At 40.9% G+C, this 23,167-nt stretch overlaps 1 long non-coding RNA gene across 2 annotated transcripts in view; it reads left to right on the forward strand.

The window, feature by feature from the left end:
* The window catches only part of LOC117542314, a 154,070-nt gene that overhangs the window by 42,929 nt on the left and 87,974 nt on the right, over positions 1-23,167 (forward strand). The gene's annotated exons all lie outside the window — the stretch shown is intronic.

Genomic DNA, 23,167 nt, shown 5'->3' on the forward strand with positions numbered 1-23,167 from the left:
TGTGACATAGCCTACTTGCCAACCCTCACGATTTTCGCGGGAGACTCCCGTTTTCCTCCCGGGGTCATATTTATCCCGCATTTCTCCCGATTTCTGACTAAATCTGATTTGTTTCATTCTAACATAACGCACAAAATGTTACTGTTTCCACTCGGACTTCAATACAGCTACACCATTGTTTGGTTTCCATGGTAACGTGTCTCTTTAGTAGCGCGAGCAAATGAAAGTCTGAGAGGGTCTTCAGGAGGAAGATAGTCAGAGAAAACAGAACAAGAATGGACAACTCAACCCTCTGCTCACTCCTTTCCTGTAAATTAAACTATACAGACCAGCCCACACATATGACAGCGCAGTTGCTCATTTCATATCTTCTTTTTTCCTGCTAAGCTCTTGTTTGACAAGCTGAATGTTGACTGGTGTTTGACTGAAGTAAGCTCTGTGAAAAGTTCCAGTTATTAACTCGGTATTTACAAAGCTGTCATCTCCACATTTGGAGAAAGTTACAAGCCGTTGACAGCAGCACATCTGCATATTTCACTGAAGGCTCGTTTAGTGGTTTTGCAAATAATTAACCACTCTCTGTTTTTGTACCATTCTGCATTGAAGTACCTTCTCTTTGCCCAAATAAGCTTTTATTGGCCCGTCACAATGTCCCGACAACAAACCTCCATGCAGTCGGAACCAGCCTGTTTCGGTTCAACGATGCCGGCGGCGGCGGTTTTGACAGCCTCTGCGGCCGCAGAGCTGCTGCTGGGGTTCATCTGGCTGCGCTGGTTCTATGGTTTGAAGGACCAGGCTCCGGAGTTGTGGATGTCAGGGATGTGACATTCAAGTTGTTGAATTTCAGCTTAGTTTGACTGTATTTTGTTTTCTTATGCGCCGGTTCTTCTGACATGTTGCAAGTTTATCTATCTAGGTTAACGGCTGACACACACTGAACAATAGGCTAACACATAACGTAAACAACGTAACAAATAAACACATCTAAGCTTTGTTATTGGTTGTAATGTATATGGATACATTTGAATGGTGTGACAATGTCCTATTTGATTGGATTAAAATGTACATATTCTTCCTGTTATGTCTGCCTGCTGTATTTTACCTAATGCAAAGTGACCTGCTGCTCCATCGAAATCAGTCGCATTGATCCGAAGACACATTTTGAGTTGTATACACTGTTGGAAAGAGGAGATTCCTAGCTTTCTAATGATATCAGGATTGTTTTTGTACTATATTAAGCAAAATATGTCACATTATATAATGACTGACCGAGTCATCATTTTGAGAAAAAGGACTTTAAAGTTTCCTCTTCTCTGGATCGATCTGATTGATTATTAGCGGAGCAAATGATCAAAGTAGTACGGAGGGAAGATATTTTCGTTTGGATTACTGGTCTGGGGGGAGCTCGCGAGTGTGTGCGTGTATACCACGTGTGTGTGTTTGTGTATTTTTGCGTTTGTTTCCCGGGGAAAACTTTCAGGAGAAAACACCGGCTGTGTTATGCTTGTAATTATGCCGTTAAAGCTTCAAAGTTGTATTTATCATCTGAATTTGCCAAAACAAGTTTAATATTCTGAAAGCCAAGACTTTGTTTATTTGAAATCAGATGAAACAAACTGTAACGGACCCTGCGGTGTTATCTATGATTACTATGCCTTACATTCATAATGTCAGCGGAGGGAGGGGAAGCGGCGCTGTGGAAGAGCAGAGTGGCGAGTGAGAGGCGAGCTGTGTTCTTCCCTTTACAAGCTTCAAAAAGGCCTGTAGCTAATGAGATTGAATATAACAATCAACAATAACAAAATATACACAGCTAGATCAGATGGCGTTCTTTTTAGATGCGACTTTAGAGTAGAGGGGAATTATTGAAACGGGATGTGTACAGGGTTCCGCGGCATCCGCTGCTGCGAAAATGTGGGGCAGGCCCGTAAAGTGGGGGGCCAATGGCCCCCTGGCCCCCCCGCTTCTGGCGCCCTTGCTAGGAATGCTTTGTAAACACAACAATTAAAGTTATTCCATCCTCTCCGGCTCAACAAGGGTTACCGCCAACACCAGATTCTTAATTAGTTTTCTTGGCGAACAATCAAAAAGAGCTTTCTAATAGATATATAGAGAACTAAGGGGAGAGTCTCTGTTTTTGACAATACGATGGAAGTTAAATTAGCAACTGGCCAGTTATGTGGCTGCAGAAGAGGCTATCTTCTTTTAAATTGAGGTTGTCTTGGTGTTTCAGGTCTTCACAGGCAGTGATAATTCTTCCTTAAAAAGCTACCCCAGTGTATTTAAGGAAAAAGCTGCCCATGTGTTACAGTGGTGTGGAGATGTGGTCGGCATGACACTGTGTACTTCATCAATTACCTGCAGGTCCTAACCCGTGCTACCAAAATGACCTACAGGCCTGAGAGGTTAATAAACTATCTCAGCTCTGTGTTATTGACAGGCACACACACACACACACACACACACACACACACACACACACCACACACACACACACACACACACACACACACACAAAAACACATATACACGGTCACAGGAATAGGCAGGCTGTGATGGTTTTTCTGTCTGCCCCTCCTCTTTTCTTTCTCTTTTTTGTCCTTGGTTGCCAGCATCTCTCCCTCCTTCTATATCAGCCAGGAGGAGGCAGGAAGCCGTGTGTGTGTCTGTTGTGTATCATTCCTCATGCGAAGCCTTGGCGAAACTATCAGTGTTATCTGCTAACTTTACCACCTGTGTTAAATTGAAGGCAGTGATGTGGAAGAGGTGTCTACTCTCCTTTTCTCTCTCATCCTATCTCCCCCTCTGTCCCCTTCCATTCATTCTTCTCCACCCTCCCCTCTTCCTCTCTTTTTTGTCTATTTCCCTGATCCCCTTTACCCCTCCCTTTGCCTCTCTCTTTCACTCCCCCTCTGTATCATCCTTCTATTAAAGACTGTTGGAGGCAGGTTTCTTTAGATGCCTATTAAAGATTTGCTGTGATTCTGGTTCAGCCTTTCTGGGTGGTACAGTACAGAAGACCTTTATACAGGTTGCCCTTTAATAGTTTGCAGGCCTCACAAACTTATGATTCATTTAATATGTCATGTAAAAAGCAATCATCTTGAGAAAAAAAATATACGTGTGGCAAAGGGATTGAAAACTGACTAGATATTTAAAACTAACTAGTAAAAAAGTTTTTTTTGTCAAACTCAACATTTTTTTTCCTCTACTTCCATCTCCCACAAATGTTCTCGTCAGAATCCTGGTCGAAAACGACACACACTTCTAGGTGAATGTGTATTTCCCATGCAGCTGTGCAGAGTGGATCAGTAGCAGAGCAGAAAGATTTGATTAAGGTGTGTGTGTGTGTGTGTGTGTGTGTGTGTGTGTGTGTGTGTGTGTGTGTGTGTGTGTGTGCTACGCCTGCTGTGATAGAGCATGTACCATGACTCTATAGAAATCTATCTCCCTCAGTAGATTTCACCCCTCACTTAATTTGCTTAATGACTAAAATGGCACCTCCTCGATCTGTGAGTGTAGGCCAAAGCTGACACACACACACACACACACACACACACACACACACACACACACACACACACACACACACACACACACACACACACACACACACACACACACACACACAAGTCCACAGGAGCGTACATGCTTTTGTTTCAGGAGCTGCATATTGTACTTTTTTTGTAAGGTTCCCAAAACTAGAAAAGCACTATGCATGCGGTCCATTTTACTATTAAAAAAACAACAACGCTTTATAAATTCTGGTTGTTAATGGTTCAAATGTACTCACAGTACATGCATGAGTGTACTGGTGGGTCGCGACCCAAAAGTGGGTCGCGGACCCGTTTCGAGTGTGTCGCGGATGTGTGAGTGAAGAAAAAAAAAAATTGTAATTTTATTTTGGGGAAAAAGTCAAACTTTTATTTTGAAGGCCCGATTTTCTAACGCTGTGCATGCAGTCGGCGTTGGACTGGAAGTACCGGAGACCATAAACGGTTTTGAAAACTTCTGTCACGTAGTGATCATCTTCTCAATAAAATATCTTTGCTGATGTTTTTTCGAGTCTTCTGGCCAATCAGAATCAAGATTGTTGCCGGAAGTCCCCACGGAGAATAACTTTGCGGTAGAACTCTTCTTTATACATCCATGGTTACAACTTCAGATAACAATGAACACATAATAAAATATGACCCCCGGTCTGATGACTGACAGGTCACAGAACAATGGGAGCTATCTCCCCTCACCCACAATTTAAAGTAAGTCAGACAGACTATCTCGTCTTTACTCTTCTCGCAGCAAGATGTCAGAACAAAGTGAAAAACAAACAATGTCATAACATATTATTAATATGTCGGGTAGTAATAGATTTATTTATTTTCTTCTCAGTGTACCAGAATGCATAGTTTATGTTAGTATTTCTAAAAATCTCCTGGGGGAGAATCCCCCCAGCTGGGGTTGGGTTTTCAGCATGCATGCCATTTTATATAGTTCAGCTTTGATTCCATCATCTCATTAAACCTTTTTTAAAAGCATACTTTAGTTCTGTGAAGGGATATAAGGGATATATGCACTGTACTTCACTTTTATTAATATTGTATGCTGAAAAGCGTATATTACAGCACGATTTTTTGTTGAATAGATTTGAGTGCTTCAAAATGTTGGGTCGCGATGTATTGACCAAGTAAAAAGTGGGTCCCGAGGCCTGACCAGTTGAGAACCACTGATTTAGACTCTACTAACTGACTAAAGCAGTGTATTATATTATTGTTCAACCAGTATAATACTTTTCACTTTTTTCCCAAATATTACATTTAATGTATGCCGTTAACATCCTGAAGTTACAAAACAGACTTTTGTCTAATTTTCCTTCCTCTGCTGGCGTTCAGCTGTCTTCCACCACCTTTTTAGAAAAATACATATATAACAAATAGGGTAATCTTAATGTGGAAAAACATCAGATCGTTTTTCTATCGTCTTAAAATTGCTTTTGTCAAGGAGCCTCTTGATCGAGTTTTCTCCCATTACAGCTGTGTGCATGTAACCGTCCTATGGGTTATGTAGGTTTTTTTCAGATTGCTGGTGGTAGGTGGGTGGTATTCAGAGTGCTTATATAGATATATACCCCCAGTCATCCCACAGTGAGAGAGCGAAAGGGGTGAAATCTATTGAAGTGGTTCTGTAAAATAGACTTTGTTCAGGTAGTCACTTTGTTTTCATGCTGATAATATTCATTTAGGGAGGGAGATCTCTCTTGCTTTTCTTCTCTGCTCCTCTTCCTCATCTTGCTCTCTCGGGTTTAGCTCCTGGCCGCGGGATTAGCCGCCAGAGAAAATGCAGGGTAAAATTAGCCTCCGTCTGTCCCTGCGGGCCGCGACCATTGATTTTCTGCCAGAGATGGAGAGAAAACGCCGGTGCTTAATGTTCTTAATACCTTCACAGAGAAGGATTTTTTTTCTTATTGCTTTGGTTTTTGTTTAGCTGCTCCTCTTTCAGATTCCTTTGGCCTTGTGTGGAGCTACACCACAAATATTACTTTCATTTCCACAGATTTAAGAGTATCAAACACAAGGTTAAGCAATGTCAGTAATTATTCTTAAGGTACAATCTGACGTCTAATTTAAATGTTTGTTTGCCCCAAAAACGGTAAAACTCACCCTTTTTTCTTTCTTCTTTTACCATATCAGACATGAATAAGGAGTTAGTTTCCCAATGCTTAATAGAGTAACCCTTTACAAGACGTTTGCATGTCTTTTATGCTCAACTGGTACAGCAGAAGGCAGTAGATGAAAGACTCACGTGTTTAGTCCGAAAAATATATTTTCCAACCCAACACAACAGAATTTTCAATGAGGTTTGAGGGAATCTTTCTTGCTGATTTAATTATGGTTTTAGCACAATTTACAATGAAGTCTGCTTTGGGTTGATGGGTGCGTCAACCAAACAAAAGATATTCACCCAGAAGACCACAGTTTGTGTCCTGTGTGAAACCTCAAGTCAACATACTTGTTTTCATTTCCATCCATTACATAATAATGCTACAAACATATTTATTTATCATTTTTGACTAAAACTAACCAGGTATTTTGTATTGTTTTTGTTTGGTTTTCCCTCAAACTAAATTGAGAATGCCATTTACTTTTATGGGCCAATCATTTTGTGGAAGACAGGGTAAATATTTCGATGTTTTTGACAATTGTTGAATGTCCTAGCACTGAAAACTGTCAAGCAAAGACAGCTGCAAAGAAAGGCGTGTCTAGACAGATTCTGAATTAAATCTGAATTCGGGACAACTTGAAACACATTTAGTTATTTTAAAGCCTCTTATATATAGTTTTGGAATCAGTAAAACAACTTCAGTAATGTTCAAATACTACCCAGAAGGATTCCAGCCCTCCAATCACATAGACACAACAACAAGAACCTTAATTGACTAGAATTTGAAACCCAAAAACATGTATTATTGTCCACCATGTGCTAACTTTGCGTGTTCTCCCCCAACACACAGCTACATCCATCACCACAAGTTGTTTTCTATCATATTGATATATCCACACTTATATTTCATATGACTGACCTATGGGAGTTAGGTGGGACGGATAATTGCTTTGAGACAAACCACCTGATTGTCTCCTGTCTCGTCTCGGGGCTTCTGTGAAAACCAGTGCAGATGTCTGTTTGTATTCAGTGTCTTGCCAGCAGCTTAATTATTCCATTGTTAGGCCAGTGAAGGCGTTCCTGGAATATTACTCTAAAAAGACGTATATGCGCTGTGGAAAATGAGGCTTCAGTTGAATCTCTCCTCCACTGATTAGTGTCTTAAAGCTCCTTCTTAATTTAAGTCATTTATGAGGTTGTTCAGTGACTTTATGGTTATCCTGGGCCGCTATACATGTATCACTCGCGTGTCCTCTCATGTTAGCTAACCAGTGTGCTGTAAACCACTTACATGTTAGTTTAAATGGCAGTGGATGGTCAGGTTTTTATCCAAATTGAAAACATATTTTAACAATTTTTTTCACAAAACAGCAGATGAAAATGCAAATAATTCACATTTCCATCCACTAAGTTACGCAAATTGTACAAGTTTAGCTCATCAAGGTTGGGTGCTTTCAAACCTTTCCGTAACAAAGCGGCACCATGAGATAATGTAATTAAAAGAGCAGCCATCAAACCTCAAACGGTGGAAATCCATGTAAAAAGCACGATTAAAAAAAATGGTATATGAGTTAGCGTTGGCCTGATTACCGCTAGAAACACACATCACACTTTTAAACTTGGAAGTTAACTTTTCCAAGCTATTCGCAGATTCAGACCACTTTATATACTTCATGTAACCTTCCTCGCTGTTTTGAAGGAAGCAAATTAAACTGAGAAAAATAATTTGTTGACAGGGAATTTTATTTATTTGGATAACACAGTGACATTTGGTGAGATGATGCATTTTCCCATTAATTTCAGTCTCATATGGATTTGTATACAACATGAATAAACAAGACCATTGTTACCAAAAGCAATGAAAATAAATTCATTGATTTGAGGCACAAATTAAACTAATGTAATTAAACATGTGCTGAATGGTCTTTAGAAATATTTAGGGTGTAAACAACCTGCAGTTGCATTCATGGAGCCGACAATATATCAACACCAACATATGCATGCTTCGAGATTGTACACTTGTGCATCTGACAGTATTAGACTGATGAATAGTTCTTACATTGTGCAATTGAAAATCCAACATTAAAAGAAATGACGGTGGTTAAATGATGGTAAATCCTTGGTTAGTACAATAAATGCATCTCTTTGATGCCGCTCGCTCTCTGAATGCTAATATTAATTGGATATGACAGAGTAATAAGCGCGAGACTGATATTTCTGTGACAAATTGAAGTTATTGATCAAGTTATTTTTTGTGATCGTTTATCATTTTATATTCAGATTAACGAAATCTCATTGCAAGGATAATAAATGTATAAAGCATAAATGCTTTTGAAGGCAAACTTTTCTCAGTGTCGGTACATATTTTTGTATTTTAATAACTTGTGTATTTAAAACTCGGTCGGCGTCAGAGGTTGAAATGTCTTTCTCTTCTTTCACTCCTCCAGTTTTCCACTTTGGACATTCTTTGCTTTTCTCACTCTCTCTAACCTTCACCATTACACGCCCCTCCCCTCTCTCCAGTCGTGTCATCTTGTCCGTACCCCACCTATCTGTTCGGCTACATCTCCAAGATGCTGTAATTTCCTTGGCCTGGCTTGATGTTTATTGTGAGGCTGAAATTGAAAATGGCCTGTAATGGAGCGAGCCTCGCAGCCCCGGGACCAATTCACAATCTAAATGACTTGCTCCTTTTCAATGGCATCGACTGGAGGGCTCTTTGTGTAGCCTCGTACCTAATCAACCTCCGGTATGACCCCCAGCTCTCGGGGGCTGCTTTCGGATTAATGATAAAATCATTGGTTCAAACAATTATTCGACCTGAAATGGCTTGCCATTTTATTCCGAAAATTAAAGAATGTGAAATTAATTTTTCTCCTCGCCATGTTGTAGCAGCGCCACTTATGGCTGAACTCTGCCCCCTAAACTCTTGATTTCATATGAAAGAGTGCCTTTACTTTATCTAGTTTCTGTGTGCATTATTGCAAATAGCTTCCCAGGTGTCAGAGTAGCAAGGCTTCAGGCTTCTTGTCTTTCTGTCCTTCTGATTTCTTTTTATCTGGCTGCTAACTAGCCGTTCTGCCTGCCTGTTCAGCTATTAGTAATGCTCAATAAAATATTAGATTTATGGTTATATCAACCAACCACACATTCTTAAAATATGAATACAAATAAGGATATATATATATATATATATGGTTATATGGTTTCATTAAAATAATAAATATGACAATTGCAGTGACAGTGATGTTATTCAAACTATTTCCAAGCAAGCCTTACAGATACTTTGCTCAATATCAATCACCTTTCCGGTTGGTTGCTGTTTGGGCTTATGCTGGGATATAACTAGTCAAAACATTTCTCTATAGCAGGCTATGTTTATTCAGACCTCTTGGGGCAGAGTTGAAGACATCTTCAACCGATAACAAAAGCATAGAAAGTGTAGAGGAAGTGTTGATGGATGCAGAAGCAGATATTTCGTCTAAATAACTTTATTTTTTAAAAAGGGTTTGTATTTACATGAGGCCTACATATATAAGATACATAACACATAACAAAATACATCAAACAAACAATCTTAATATGTGAAAACAAATACTAAGAGCTGTAGGTTGTTGTTTGGTACCTCCACCTCCTGGGGGCAGTATGTCTGGGTCCATGCTTGGAAACGTCTTTCCCCGCTAACAAATGAGGAAGTAATCAGAGAAAAAGACTCCATCGTTTTTCTCCTTTTTCAGTTTTGTGTTTCTCCTCTAATAACAAAATTTCCAGGTGTAGTGGAACAATAACTCTTCTATGAAATAAGACACCAGTCATCAATTGTACACACCATGAGAAGCCAAATATAAATCTTTTTTAAAGGTTGATCTCAAGGAATGGAGAATCCACATTTTTCCAGATGTTCTACTTTTGGTTGATGGAAGATTGTATCCAATGAATATCCCTATGTTTTCTGTATTTCACTAGGCCTATTTTGAGATGGAGAAGTTAAGATTGTGGACACCATGATGTTTCACTTGAGGATGGCAAAGGTACAAAAAAATAGTGTTGAAGTAATGGGAGTGTGTTTCCCTGGAGGTCTGTCCTTGGTGTTCCCCTTCCTCTCCCATTGCATGGGATAGTGACTCTGGACAGGGTGAGCGAATCTCAAAGATGGATGGATTATAGATCGTCCGCCCGTGTGCAGCTAAACTCTGATGAGCCCCGCTGTACACTTGTGTCCGTCAAACACCACTTGATTACTGGCTGTGTATTTATCATCATCATCATCGTCTTCATCATTATCATTATCAGTCTGCTCCCCTCTCTTAAGTCTGAGACAATGGGCTCTCCTTAAAGGCTCTTATTGAACTGGAGCTCACTAGCCTTCGCAGCCTCTGCCGCTCCTCGTCCTCCTCAGCAGCCTGCAGTGTGGCTAGGTAATTACCCGGGGATTGATTCCCCTAACAGAGACCATTTCTTCACCTACTGCAGAATCACTAAGAGGCTTATAATAAGCCCTGCTCACCTCCATAGCTTCCTAGCGTCTCGGCGAGCCAGAGCCTCTATTGACTTGTTGATGGAGATGCTGGAGCTGGTGCTAAGGCAGCCGAGCGATGGGAGGAGACTTTCTCCTCACTGTAGAGACTTGATTATTAAAAGGCTACCAAGCTCTGTTTTCATCACACCTAAGATAATATATGTGTGCCATGGAGATTTCTCTCAGAGACATCAAGGGGGACTTGTAACAATCCTGGACCTTTGCCCTGTGGCTCAGTTAGCTTATGATGTTGGCGAGTTATAAGAGGCACTGGGACAGTGTGGACATATAACTGCATCTGAAATAGCAACTCAACTCAGAAAGTTTGAATCCTGTTTGTGAAGTTTCAGGGTATCAGATATCAGGCAGCTGATCACAAAGACCAAAAAAAGTTTGGCTCAAATGATGCTCCCTTTAAACAAAACCGCCTTCATGGATTTGCTAATTATCATTCTGAGGACGCAGCAATTTGTTACTTCCAATCTGCCAGTCAGCAGCGGGGCATGAAGAGGGCCAGAGAGAACAGAGGCTTCCATTCATCCAGGGCAGGCAGGAACCACTGACTGAGAAGAGAGAGTGAGAGAGAGTGAGAGAGAGAGAGAGAGAGAGAGAGAGTGTGTGGTGTGTGTGTGTGTGTGTGTGTGTGCGTGTGTGTGTGTGTGTGTGTGTGTGTGTGTGTGTGTGTGTGTGTGTGTGTGTGTGTGTGTGTGTGTGTGTGTGTGTGTGTGTGTGTGTGTCCAGTGGAGTTAGAGATATCTTGCTGTACATCCTTAGCTCTCATATCAGTCAGTTGTTGGTCATTCAACACCTGAAGTTAAAGACTGCAACCAATATGTTTGTTCATTATTGATTCAGTTGATTATTATTTAACCATTCATTCTTTGACATATAAACTGCCAGGAAATAGAGAAAACTGTCGCAGTTTCCTAAAGCCCAAGCAGAAGTCATTAGATTGCTTGATTCTATTCAACCAACGGTTCACAACTCAGATATATTCAGCTTACTATCCCAGAAAAAATAAGATAAGGGAACCAATAAGCTTGAACCAGTGAATGGTGAGCTTTTTTGCACAAGAGGTTTTAATGGAACATATGATCAAAAATCATGTCAGTAAATGTGATGCTAATCAATAAATGTATTTGTTCACTAATTGTCTGAGTTGTTCTGAAGTTATTGTGGCCTTACTATGACTAGTCAGTCCAACCTGGTCAGACATTGTGAAGAACAGACGCTTAAATCCATCGTAAACACCCTTTATATTTAACCTTAATTATATCCCACAGTCTTACCAATGCTTGTAGATTACATAAACCCTTGCATTAACCCTAATCACTGTCGTGAATGACAAACTGCACAACAAAATTCAGTTTTTGAATTTTAAGCTTTTTACATGGTGAATTGTTACCAACTAAGCAGAGATGAACATCTTAATACAATCAGACAAAATCTGCATCATTAAATTATTTTTTGTAAATACAAGACCTGAATATTCTGGTTTCCGGGGATCAGTCAGGAAATGTCCTCAAGACTCAGCTTAGAATATTGTATTGTAATTGTTATTAAAAAATAAATATGAAAAGAACATAACAAATGTGCTTTTGCAACTACTGTAAAGATTGCATGGACAATGTAGACTAGAAATCCCTCCATTCATTTTTCTCTTTCTTTCTTTCATCTGCCCTCTAAAAGAGCAGAGCATGTGCTGACCTGCATTTCTTTTTACATCCACAACAACCATACAAATGAACACTTAAGATTAACGCTTTCATTTACTTTCCCACTCCTAGAATGCTAAATGTAAATGTTCGGCGCATCCAACCAAGCTCAAATCTTTTCAACTGTGTGTTTTCATTTCCTGCGCTTGCCGCTCTGCCATCTCCTGAAAGGTAAAACTTTTATTTGCCAGCGTACCCAATTTTGTGGACACAGTACAAACTGCTGACTTTCACTTTGTTTGTGTGTTGTGATGAATATGACCGGGCACACACAGAAATAGGACTTGTTAACGGCGCTAATGGTTTTCATTTGGAGGTGACTTGCATTTTCATGAGAATCCCTCCAAAATCGGACCCCTTATTAGGAGCTTTAAGTGACCAAATCTGGCAGCAACTTAGTCGACTGCAATTAGTCACCGAAGTCTCTAGAACATCCAAACTTCTTTAGTCGTTAACTTCTTTAACGACTGCTCTGGCCCCTCCCTGCCTGTTTCTCTTTGCTGTTTCTCACCAATCCCACCCTCCCAAGTGGGACAAACATTTCCCTAATGAGGGGGTCGGTTCGGAAAGTTGTGGGGAGGGGAACGTGGACGTGACCCCTGGCATAGTTGGATACTTATTATTCATGGGACGGGGCCTTGTTTGTGAAAAAGCGTGAGTGCTTTTTACTCTGAGTGAACACTTGCTGTAATTCTAGTCAATCTTCGATAATATATTCATGTAAAGGTTTCTTGTTGCTTGGATGCCGGAGTGCTACTCAGCTATTTATTTTTTTAGTCGGTTGAACCTGTTTTTGAGTGTGTATGTGTGTGTGTGTGTGTGTGTGTGTGTGTGTGTGTGTGTGTGTGTGTGTGTGTGTGTGTGTGTGTGTGTGTGTGTTTGTCTGCTGAGTTGGGGAGGCCCAGTTTCTAAAGCAGCTCTGTCTCTCTCTCTGACTGAAGCACATTGTTCCAGATCAAGGGATGGGAATGGGGACTTTGGCAGCAGGGGAATGATGAACACACACTCCCAAACTGTAGACACACACATACAGTTGGAACAAGGGGGGCAACTCATCGTGCCACAACCCAGCATCTATTAATAGTGTTTGTCGGGATGGTCAGCAACAGACAGTCTACAAGTTTGTAGGAAACACAGATTTTCTGACTCACACATTCTTAGCTCCACAATGGGTTTTGACTCAAGAGCACTTGAGTTTCTTTACGTTTCAGAACAAGATTCATCATAACAGTTTTTAAACAGAACACAATGAGAAATAGTTCATTGTTGAGTTTGCAGTTGAGACATTTTCCAAACTGATCAAGAATGAGCTCTCAATCTCAGCTTTTAGGCAAACAAAGACAACTATAAATCAGAAAGCCATTTAGAGACTGCAGACATGAGCCAAGGCTAATGCTGCTTTCATGTTCTCCTTGGATGGTCCCATTCCCGAGTTGAGAAGTCATTCTTCCAACTGTGGTGTATTCATGAGCCTTGAGTTGTTATGAGGAAAACACAAGGATGCTAGTAAAGAAAATGTGTTGTATTTTATGTTCACAGTATTTCCATACACTTCCATATGTGTGTGCCACTGCTTGGCTAACGACCAACACTTTGCATGCGCTCATACGACAGTTACCACGCTTTGACAATTCAAGAAATAAAAAGTAACAATTTGTGCTGTGCATGTTTATAGCTTATTTTCTTAGCGGATAAACATTCAATCGTTTACCGGGTGGGGTTGGGTTCTTAGTTTGTGCCTATGTGTGTGTATGTGTGTGTGGATCCATGGGACAGTGTAGTAGCTTTGGCCTACCACCTCGTCATAAGGTTGAGAACGGGTCAGTTGTGGGTGGCCTGAAAGGTCAGCTGGCTTAGCAACCAGGAGGTCTCTGTGTGTGTGTGTGTGTGTGTGTGTGTGTGTGTGTGTGTGTGTGTGTGTGTGTGTGTGTGTTTGATCACACTGTTCTCAATGCGTGTGTACATGTGTACGTGTCAGACATTGGGACAGTGCTTCCTTTCTCCTCATGAAGCTGCAGTGGCTTCTGGGTAATGGCTGACTCAACTCGGTGTCCCAGACATCATTGTATAACACACACACACACACACACACACACACACACACACACACACACACACACACACACACACACACACACACACACTTCCTTTCCAGTAAACCTTCTCTCACAACTACCACGATCACCACCATGGCAGAACATTCAGTTACCATGACAATTCCTCTGTGTTTTAATGGCAGCCCCGCTGACCTATGACATCACCGGGGGAAGTAACAGTTGATTGGTGCTTCGGTAACCATGACGCATGATGAGGCTGGGCCGCCGTTAACGAGTATGGGCAGGCCTGGGTCAGTAACCGTGGGAATGACAAAGTAAACAGGAAACACTGGAAATTAAAGGTAGAAGGAGAATAGCGGCTAAAGCCACTAACGAGAAATGTGAAATAATTTACGACATATAAATACAACACAATAGACTGTGATGTCACACAGCTAGTCGTTTAAAACATTAATGCGGTTCTCAAATAGCTAATTGGTTTATTCTATTTTAATCGGTGCTAATTAGATTAATAGTGAAATGTTTATAAACTAAGCATTGCAGTCCTTGAACAGCAGCTAAACAAATTGCTTGCCTAAATGATAAATGCATTACTGACTGAATGGATGGTTTTAAGGGTAGTGCATACATATATTTATGTTACAACAGCTTCATACACACGAGACACATAAGTATCTTCCTCTCAGGCACTTAGGAAATGATCCAATGAATACATGGATGAATACATTTTGCAATCTAGTGCAACAACCTTACCTTCTATTACAAACAAATGCCAGTAGAGTTTCACAGGCATCACAAGCCCTCTGTTTGATCACTATAACAGCTGGCAGCTACATGTTGATCCGTTTAAGGATGATTTCAGTTGTTTTTATCAGTGATAGTTTTTAGCGTAGTGAACATAACTGTTATAGTCAATGAAGCCATCTGAAACAAGCATTGTTTTCAAATACAATGAAGGCATTTGACATGCATTAGGTCAGCATTAGATTACATAACATTACAAATGTTGTGGAGATAAACATTTCTTGAAAGAAGTTTACACAGATAACAGGCACAACTCTGGGAATCGTCACCTTAGCACCGTCTTTGTTATCTTCATCACTGTCGTTTTTATGTTGAGCCCCATCTTCAGCTGATCAATGTGGCTGAGCCTTCTCTCTCAGTCTGTTTACTGTCTCTGCCTGGCTGTGTTGATGGCAATGGGAGACAGTGGCGTGCTGGCAGGTGCATGCCACCAAATTACCATCCACACATGTACACTCACACACACTCACACACACAAACACACACAAAGCAGGCCTCTCCTGTGCTGAGAAGGCTGCCATTATCATATCAAAGCGTCTCTCACAGAGACGTGGCAGCGCTTCAATTTAAGCAATTAATGCAGAGAGCGACTCTGTCACACAGCCCAGCTCCCCCCCATCCCTCACCCTTCATCCCCCCATACACACATACACACACACACACACACACACACACACACACACACACACACACACACACACACACACACACACACACACACACACACACACACACAGAGCAAGAAGCAAGGATCCATATTCTCAAGGCCATCGTGATGTTTTTCTCTCGCTAAACCCTACCCCCCCCCCACACTTTCTGCCTTGAAATGGAACAGCTCTTATTCACACTTTATTCCAGGTTTATCCTCCTGAAATGGTAAAACATGTTGCTAAGGTGTGCTTGATTTAAGAGTGTGCTAGTTGGTTACATTTTCTTTGGATATGTGGTCATACAATAATGGTTCAGGGATACCTCGTGCCTGCTTATGCATTTAATAACGTTTATATCATTATAATATTAGTTTTAGAGCTTGATTCGCCTACATGAGTTCACCAGGTTGTGCTGAAAGAATTGTTATGTATTAATGTAGTAGACCTTTGACCTGGAGTCTGCAATTTGTAAATGTGTTTTCATCAACTTGAATAACCTAAACACTGTTAGTTTTCTGCAGTAACGACAGACAAAGCTAAAGCACAAAGACAAACCTGGTCTAACCCGAACCCTGGCCATGTATACAAATAAATTGTTTTCTTATAGAGTTTTTACATGACTGCATATGTATGCATCACAATGACCTGAGACTGGGTAATCATCCCTGTGACGGCAGAGCAAAGGGTTATACTCCAAAGTATGAAACTGGAAAATAAGTAAATGAATATGTGTTATAAGTGTTTCTAATGATGTATGGATCAACCATTGGGGCAGCCATCAGACAATTTTGATGGCTGCATTTTGATGCTGCCCTTGTAGATCAAAATGTATCGAGGTGCAACTTGTGTATAACACTCAAACAAACTATTAGCGGATTTATGCTTCATATTTTAATAAAGAGCCCTAAAGTAGACCATTTATGATGTAGGGTTAGGTATTGGTGCTCTGATATATTTTCTATCGACCAAAATAACAAAGATGTATCACAACTTCTCCAGTTGATCAGTAATATATTGTGTTTGGGAACACAATTGAAATCCCTCACAGAAAAAAATAACCCCATCCATAACAATGAAAACGACCCTATTACCGAACACAACGCACTGAATACAAGTTATATCTTTTAACTGGCTATTGTAATTATATAACTTATTTGGAATGAATCATCATAATTGATTGTATTTGCTTGTGTGCACGAATGGTTGGCATGTATATTTATTAGTGCTGTCAAAATTATCGCGTTAACGGCGGTAATTAATTTTTTGAATTAATTGCGTTAAAATATTTAACGCATTTAACGCATGTGCAGAATGGCCCGCCCCATACGTGCCACCAGTGGCAGCGCCAAGGTATGGCTGGGGTAGGCTACACCCATACCAAGAAATGGCTTAGCCCCACCATGAAAAATGATGTTAAAGTAAGCAAAATAAAGTCTGCCAACTCACGCGGAGTAAATTGCACAGACAGCAGTTAGTAAGATTGATTTCAGTAGCCACGGTTTTGAAAACTTTTGTCACGTAGTGATCGTCTTCTCAATAGAACATCTTTGATAACGGCGTGGTGTTGTTGCAGGAAGTCCCGACGGAGAATACTTGTGCTGTAGTACAGGGGTGCACATAACTGGTACGCAGGTTATGTGCGTAATCTGAAATGCGTACCGTCACTTGTGTCACAAAGCGCATTTGCGTACCGACGTACTTGTGAAGCTTTTCCAGAAGGCGGTTAGATCACCGGACGACAGAGTCGGTCTCCGTGTGCACAGACAGGGCTGCTGTTAACGTCGGTCTGTACAACGGAATTGTGCCAAGACTACGCCAACCGGCTGTGGAGGGAGACTTCCCCCCCCCCTTCACTGGAGAACTGCGCTAAAACAGCTGATCACAACGTTCACACTCTGTGGTCAAGAAGTAGGCCTACTCCACTAGCCGCCGCCCCCCCCCCCCCCCCCGTCGACTTTCCTGAAGTACTCCCCCGTTGATAGAAATCAACACGTAATGAATTAAGACCCCACGGTTTGATGATTGATAGGTGTGTGGGTTGTCTTTCATTTTGACACGCAGAAAATGTTATAATAAACATAGATACTATATGTTAAATGGATATATCCGCCTTCTTTCCATTCCCACAACAATATACATAAATAAATGGCATATTTTGGAAAATAGTTCGAATGGTGATTAATCATGATTAATTCATTTTTAAGCTGTGATTAATCTGATTAAAAATTTTAATCGTTTGACAGCCCTAATATTTATACATAAAATATCAGATTTTTTACCAATATGTGTTGAATTGTTTCAACTTCTTCTGTTTTTAGCTCACTTTATTCCTTTTTCTTGCAAGTTTAGATGTCAAATAAAGCAGCAGTATCTATTGTAAGGTGATCCATATTTCAAAGATTCGTCCTTGTGTCATTATCGTTCAGCAGTTGTGACAATATCTTATCTTTCCGTATGATTAACAGGAAGCAGCTGCATTTTCTTTGCATTTGTACCCCAAAATCCTGCAGTCCCAACGCAGGCTACATACAGGATGGTAGAACTTTTGCCATTCTTTAGATCTGAACACCCTCAGAAGGAACCTCTTCTAGCCAATCAGTCAGCTTTTAAACCTAAGTGTCCACCAATCAGTACACTCATTGTACCTTATCCTCCTGGTTAGGAGAAATTGGATTCTACCATTTAAGCTTTTCACCAAAATCTCTCCATCATTCATGGCCCTCTTCCTTTTTTATGAGGAGAGACACTTTATTAGACACAGCTGTTCAACTGAAGGCCTGGATTCACTGCCAATAGCCTTCTTCCCTCTCTGCTGGTCTGTGGCTCTCTCTCTCTCTGTCAGGTGGGATGTACTGTAGAGGGATGAATAGGCAGTGATGGGGAGCAGCAATGGGAGGCTGTTTGCTCTGGAAACCTTGGCTCCGAGCCCTGGTTCTCTGTGTAGCAAGCCCACTGAAGAGCCATGAGTTTACCTTGTAGTCTAAGATCACGGTCAACTTCGGTACGCCAAAATGGTAAACATAGAATTACAATTTTGCGATTGGACAGAGTAAAAATCAGCCAACAGGTACAGTACATCTTCTTAAACCTGGTGCTATTCGTTGTCCTTGACTCATTACTGTACATTTTTGAAAAAAGCACAGCAATGCAACTAAAATGCAATTTTTTTCTGACAAACTCTGAGTTTCGTCAGGTCTCACTTTTATTGAATTTGTTTTGTGTTCTCACTCAAAATGGCTCTCACTGCTCATGCTTATAAACGTTTTTTCTACAGCAAAATAAAAATTTAAAAAAGGTAAAATGTTGTTTAGACACAAATAATAGCACACCCTATTTAAAAATAATTGATAATCTTGAAATACTGTTGTGGTGAAAAACGCACAAAAATGCAATAGCTTAATTATAGCATTTCCTATTCAAGAATGGCTATTGGTCTGACTTGGCTACTTGTTTTTCCTCAATTACTTTACAATATCAATCAAAATGGTTGACAGTGACAACCCAATCAGCCACTTTAATACGATTTATTTAGTGATCTCCCAACGCCTAACACGACTAATACTTTTGCTTTATTGTTTTAAACAGCAATAGTGTTTAAGTCGTCTTTATGCTTATTATATGTTTAATTACATAAAGCTGTGTATAATTAAATCACAATAGGGGCCTGATAATATACAACACCTTCTGACATGAAATTATCACATCTGTCACTCACCAGAGCAGGTTTAAGGTTATTGTTTGTGGTTTATTAATACACCCAATAATTATCCTCAGCCGACACATTTCAAAGCCCTTAATATGCATACACATCAGTAAATGGTTATATATTATATTTCCAGTTGCTTTTTGAATTCAAGTATGATGACACTCAGTTTAAACGCACAAAACTAAACTTAAAAAACATATTAACGGTAGTGGTCTGAGAGATTGAATGAGAAATGTCAGATTTTCTTTTCAGTTTTTAAGATAACATTTAAAAATAAATATATAGAATTTGACATGTAGAATGTATATGTATATATAATGGGTGCCACTGTTGTACCAAAAAGTAGTTTTATGTAAAATAAAACAAACCTGGGAAATAAGGAATAATGGCAGGATTGGTATGGATGTGATAACGGTTACAGAGCTATCAGCCGCTGAAACACTCTCGACTTGACCTTTCTGACCCTGCCAACCTCGCTGCCTCATTTTTCGACCATCAAAATAATTATTTCCCCCTCTATCTCTGTCCCTCTTTGACTGTCTCCCTCTCATCTTGACCTGTCTCTCTCTTTCCGCCTGTACCTCTCTATAAGTCCCTGTCTGTTTGAAACAGCTGCTGGATGTTTGTGACAGGCGGTGCGATAACGCTGACAGGCTGGAGACGGTTATCAGTGAGAGCTGCGGCGAGAGACTCCGCCTGGCTAAATTGAAAATTGCAAATGAAAATCCTGCTCAGCGCGATTTTAAATTCATCAGCCATTATGTCAGATGACCTTTTGGGCGTTGGGCTCCGCTGATAAAACGACAACACTCGGCTCTGATCCAATTTTAACACTGTCTCCATCCTCACTCACTCCCTCCCTCCTCCCCTTATTCTCCGTTCGACCCAGTGCCAGTGAAAATGATAGGCTTTCAGGAGAGCCTCCATTGTCCTGTAGATGAAGAGGTTTTGTCTGGAGGAGATGGCCCCTCTCTACATATGTGTGTGTGCGCGTGCGTGCGCATGTGTGCGCGCTGAAGGAAGTGTGAGAGTGTGGGGGCACCGAGCATGGCCTGGCCTGGCCTCGTCCTTGTCCCGGTGTTGTTGTCCAATCACAGCGAGGATCAGAGGCCAAGAACCTGTGAACATTTAGAAATACAGCCGGGGCTACGGGGGCACAGAGGGAGGTGTAAGGGTATAATAAACACCAAGAGTAGATGTCACTCCAAATGGCTTTTCCTGGGTGGGTCAGTGTGTGCCAATAGTGACTGACGTGTGTGTGTGTGTGTGTGTGTGTGTGTGTGTGTGTGTGTGTGTGTGTGTGTGTGTGTGTGTGTGTGTGTGTGTGTGTGTGTGTGTGTGTGTGTGTGTGTGTGTGTGTGTGTGTGTGTGTGTGTGTGTGTGTGTGTGTGTGTGTGCGCTGTGCGTGTGTGTGTGTGTGATCTCAGTAGAGGAGAAGAGAACAGAGCTGATCCTCTCCGTCTATCAGAAGCTCTATCAGTCTGTAATTGAATTTTCTCCCATTGTTGTTGTCTTTGTCTCTGGGGACAGGATGGTCAGTTTTTTTTCCATCAGGTGGTGCCGCACCATATCACCCTTCAAACCTTGCGGATACACTATTAAAAAAAAGAAGCTTATTGCTATTTTATCCAACATGTTTTTCTGTGTTGGATTTGTGCAAAGTCAGGTGACCTAAAAATCTAACGCTTCATGATGACATATGATATCAGCCATGATGGTCTGTTGATGAATCTGGAGATTTAATGCATGAAAGTAACATTAAATCCACAGATATAGGGGCAGTGGTAGAGAGAAGGCCTAAAAAAAGAGAGCAGGTTGTCCTCTTAGCTGTTCTTCATAGTTCAGGTTATTTATTTGTACCCGTAGGTAGATTCTGTTTGCAGAGAAAAAGACAAGGGTTCCATCCTGACACTAAAAACAAACACAAACAACAGACACATCTCTAATAAAGGACTAGTAAAAGTACAAGTCTACCCTTCTCAACCAAATCTCAAAATATTTAAAAAACATTTTAAGAAGGAAAACACTAGTATAATAGTGAACTATAGTGGCTTACCCTATTCTGAAATTTGCCGTAAAGGGGGGGTTACCCACCCACATTTGAAGCTATTAGACTGTTATCGCCCATCATGACCATCCCTAACATACTATTTTACAGTTAAACTATTTTTGTTAGCCTTATGGTGCGTTCACACCGGACGCGATGCAAATATTCGCTTCACTCTAATCACTTTTATCGCATCGCTCTAAACGCTCGAGTTTCACCGCGGCTGTCAGCTGTGTTTACTCGCATCATTCAAACAAGACGCGCTGGCTAGGGGGCTACAACTACAACAAAATTAACATATTTGACCGCGATTTAATTGTAATATACCATTCAAAATGATGCCAAAGTAACAACATACCGATACCGGTTAGTAAAAATCATGAATTAATGCTTTGACAAGTCTGCAGACAGACGGCAGGCGGAAAACCTTTTAAAATGCGTGTTTTCTGAATGGAAAGCTAACGTTGTATATGTTCCGACCGTCCACACTCACAACAACGGACTACAGATAAACATAAATAAAACAGCGACTGTATTCGCCATGACACAGACAGTCTGTGGTTTGTTTAACTTGTGTCTAGTTTCTGAACAGATATGAGGAACAACGGCTGATGTTTTGGTTTTGTGGTTCAACGTCAGAGACGGCGCGCTGAGATCCTCACCCCTGATTGGCTACAATTACGCAAATTTGACTCGAGTTGAAAACATTGAACTGGAGCGTTTGTCGCGCCCCCTTCAATCGAAGGGTGCCGCGGCATCTGTGCATTGACTTTACATGTAATCGCGCCACCCCCAAACATTGCATCACGTCCGGTGTCAACGCACCATTAGGCAAGGCAAGGAAAGTTTATTTGTATAGCACCTTTCAACACAAGGCAATTCAAAGTGCTTTACTCCTTTTTAAATCATGAATAAGTAGTTTTCTGCAGTTTAAACTTAATCCATCCTTCTCCATCCTCTCTCCTAGGCCAAAAATGTTTTTGTTGTGTCTGTTAGTTAAACATGTTAAGAGCTTAAAAAGACAAAAAGTTCAAAAAAGTTGTCCTCGGGACATGTTCATTGAAGGAACCCTGAACTAATATGCTCATTTTCAGCTTCACATTTGTATTTTGTGCCTCTACTGTGACATGTTTACATGCTTTAATATTATCATCTCATACTACCTGTGTTGCACCTCTTTTCACCCTCTGTCTGAAACCAGAGCCCAGTCTGCTCTGATTGGTTAGCTGGCCGGCTCTGTTGTGATTGATCAGCCGCTTACAGATGTCCCGCCCTAGTGGTAGCAAATAGATGTGCGAGTGTAGTGATGTCAGTATGTTGCGAAAGTCAACAAAGGATCCCAATGGCGTTTCAGGTGGGGGATAGAAACTTTGGGATTGTAGCCTTTGCAGACCATTTACATGCATAAACACCTATATAACACAGAAAAGGGAAAACCCCAAAAAACGCACAATAGGGCCCCGCCTAAAATATAAAAACGCATGACTGCTTTAAATCTCTTAATTATTGCTACATCTTTAGAACGTTACTGTGTTCAATTGAATGGTTCTTTATGAAAATTGAAATGTGTGTGTGTCCATACAAAGTCTCAGCCAGCAGCTAATCATATTCATGTGATGTGTTGGCTCTTTCTCTGCTAACAAGTGTGTCTCAGCGTGTGTGTGTGTGTGTGTGTGTGTGTGTGTGTGTGTGTGTGTGTGTGTGTGTGTGTGTGTGTGTGTGTGTGTGTGTGTGTGTGTGTGTGTGTGTGTGCAGCTGTCCCAGGTGTGCGTTATTAATCAGTTATCAGGGCAGTTTATTTGCTGGGTGACAAGTTGCAATTTCCCCCCTGATTCAAGTCCTCTTTGTCAGGTGGGAATTACTCAGAGAGCACATGACAAAACACTTCACCTCTGCTTCGTTCCCTCACTTCTCCTCTCCCTCGACATTTTGCACAGCTCTCTTTTAAAGCCCCTCATCCCTCTCCCCGATGTCCCGTTTCCCACTCCATCGTTCATTTGCTCGACATCTC

The sequence above is a fragment of the Gymnodraco acuticeps genome, unplaced genomic scaffold, assembly GCF_902827175.1.
Source record: "Gymnodraco acuticeps unplaced genomic scaffold, fGymAcu1.1, whole genome shotgun sequence".
Lineage (NCBI taxonomy): Eukaryota > Metazoa > Chordata > Actinopteri > Perciformes > Bathydraconidae > Gymnodraco > Gymnodraco acuticeps.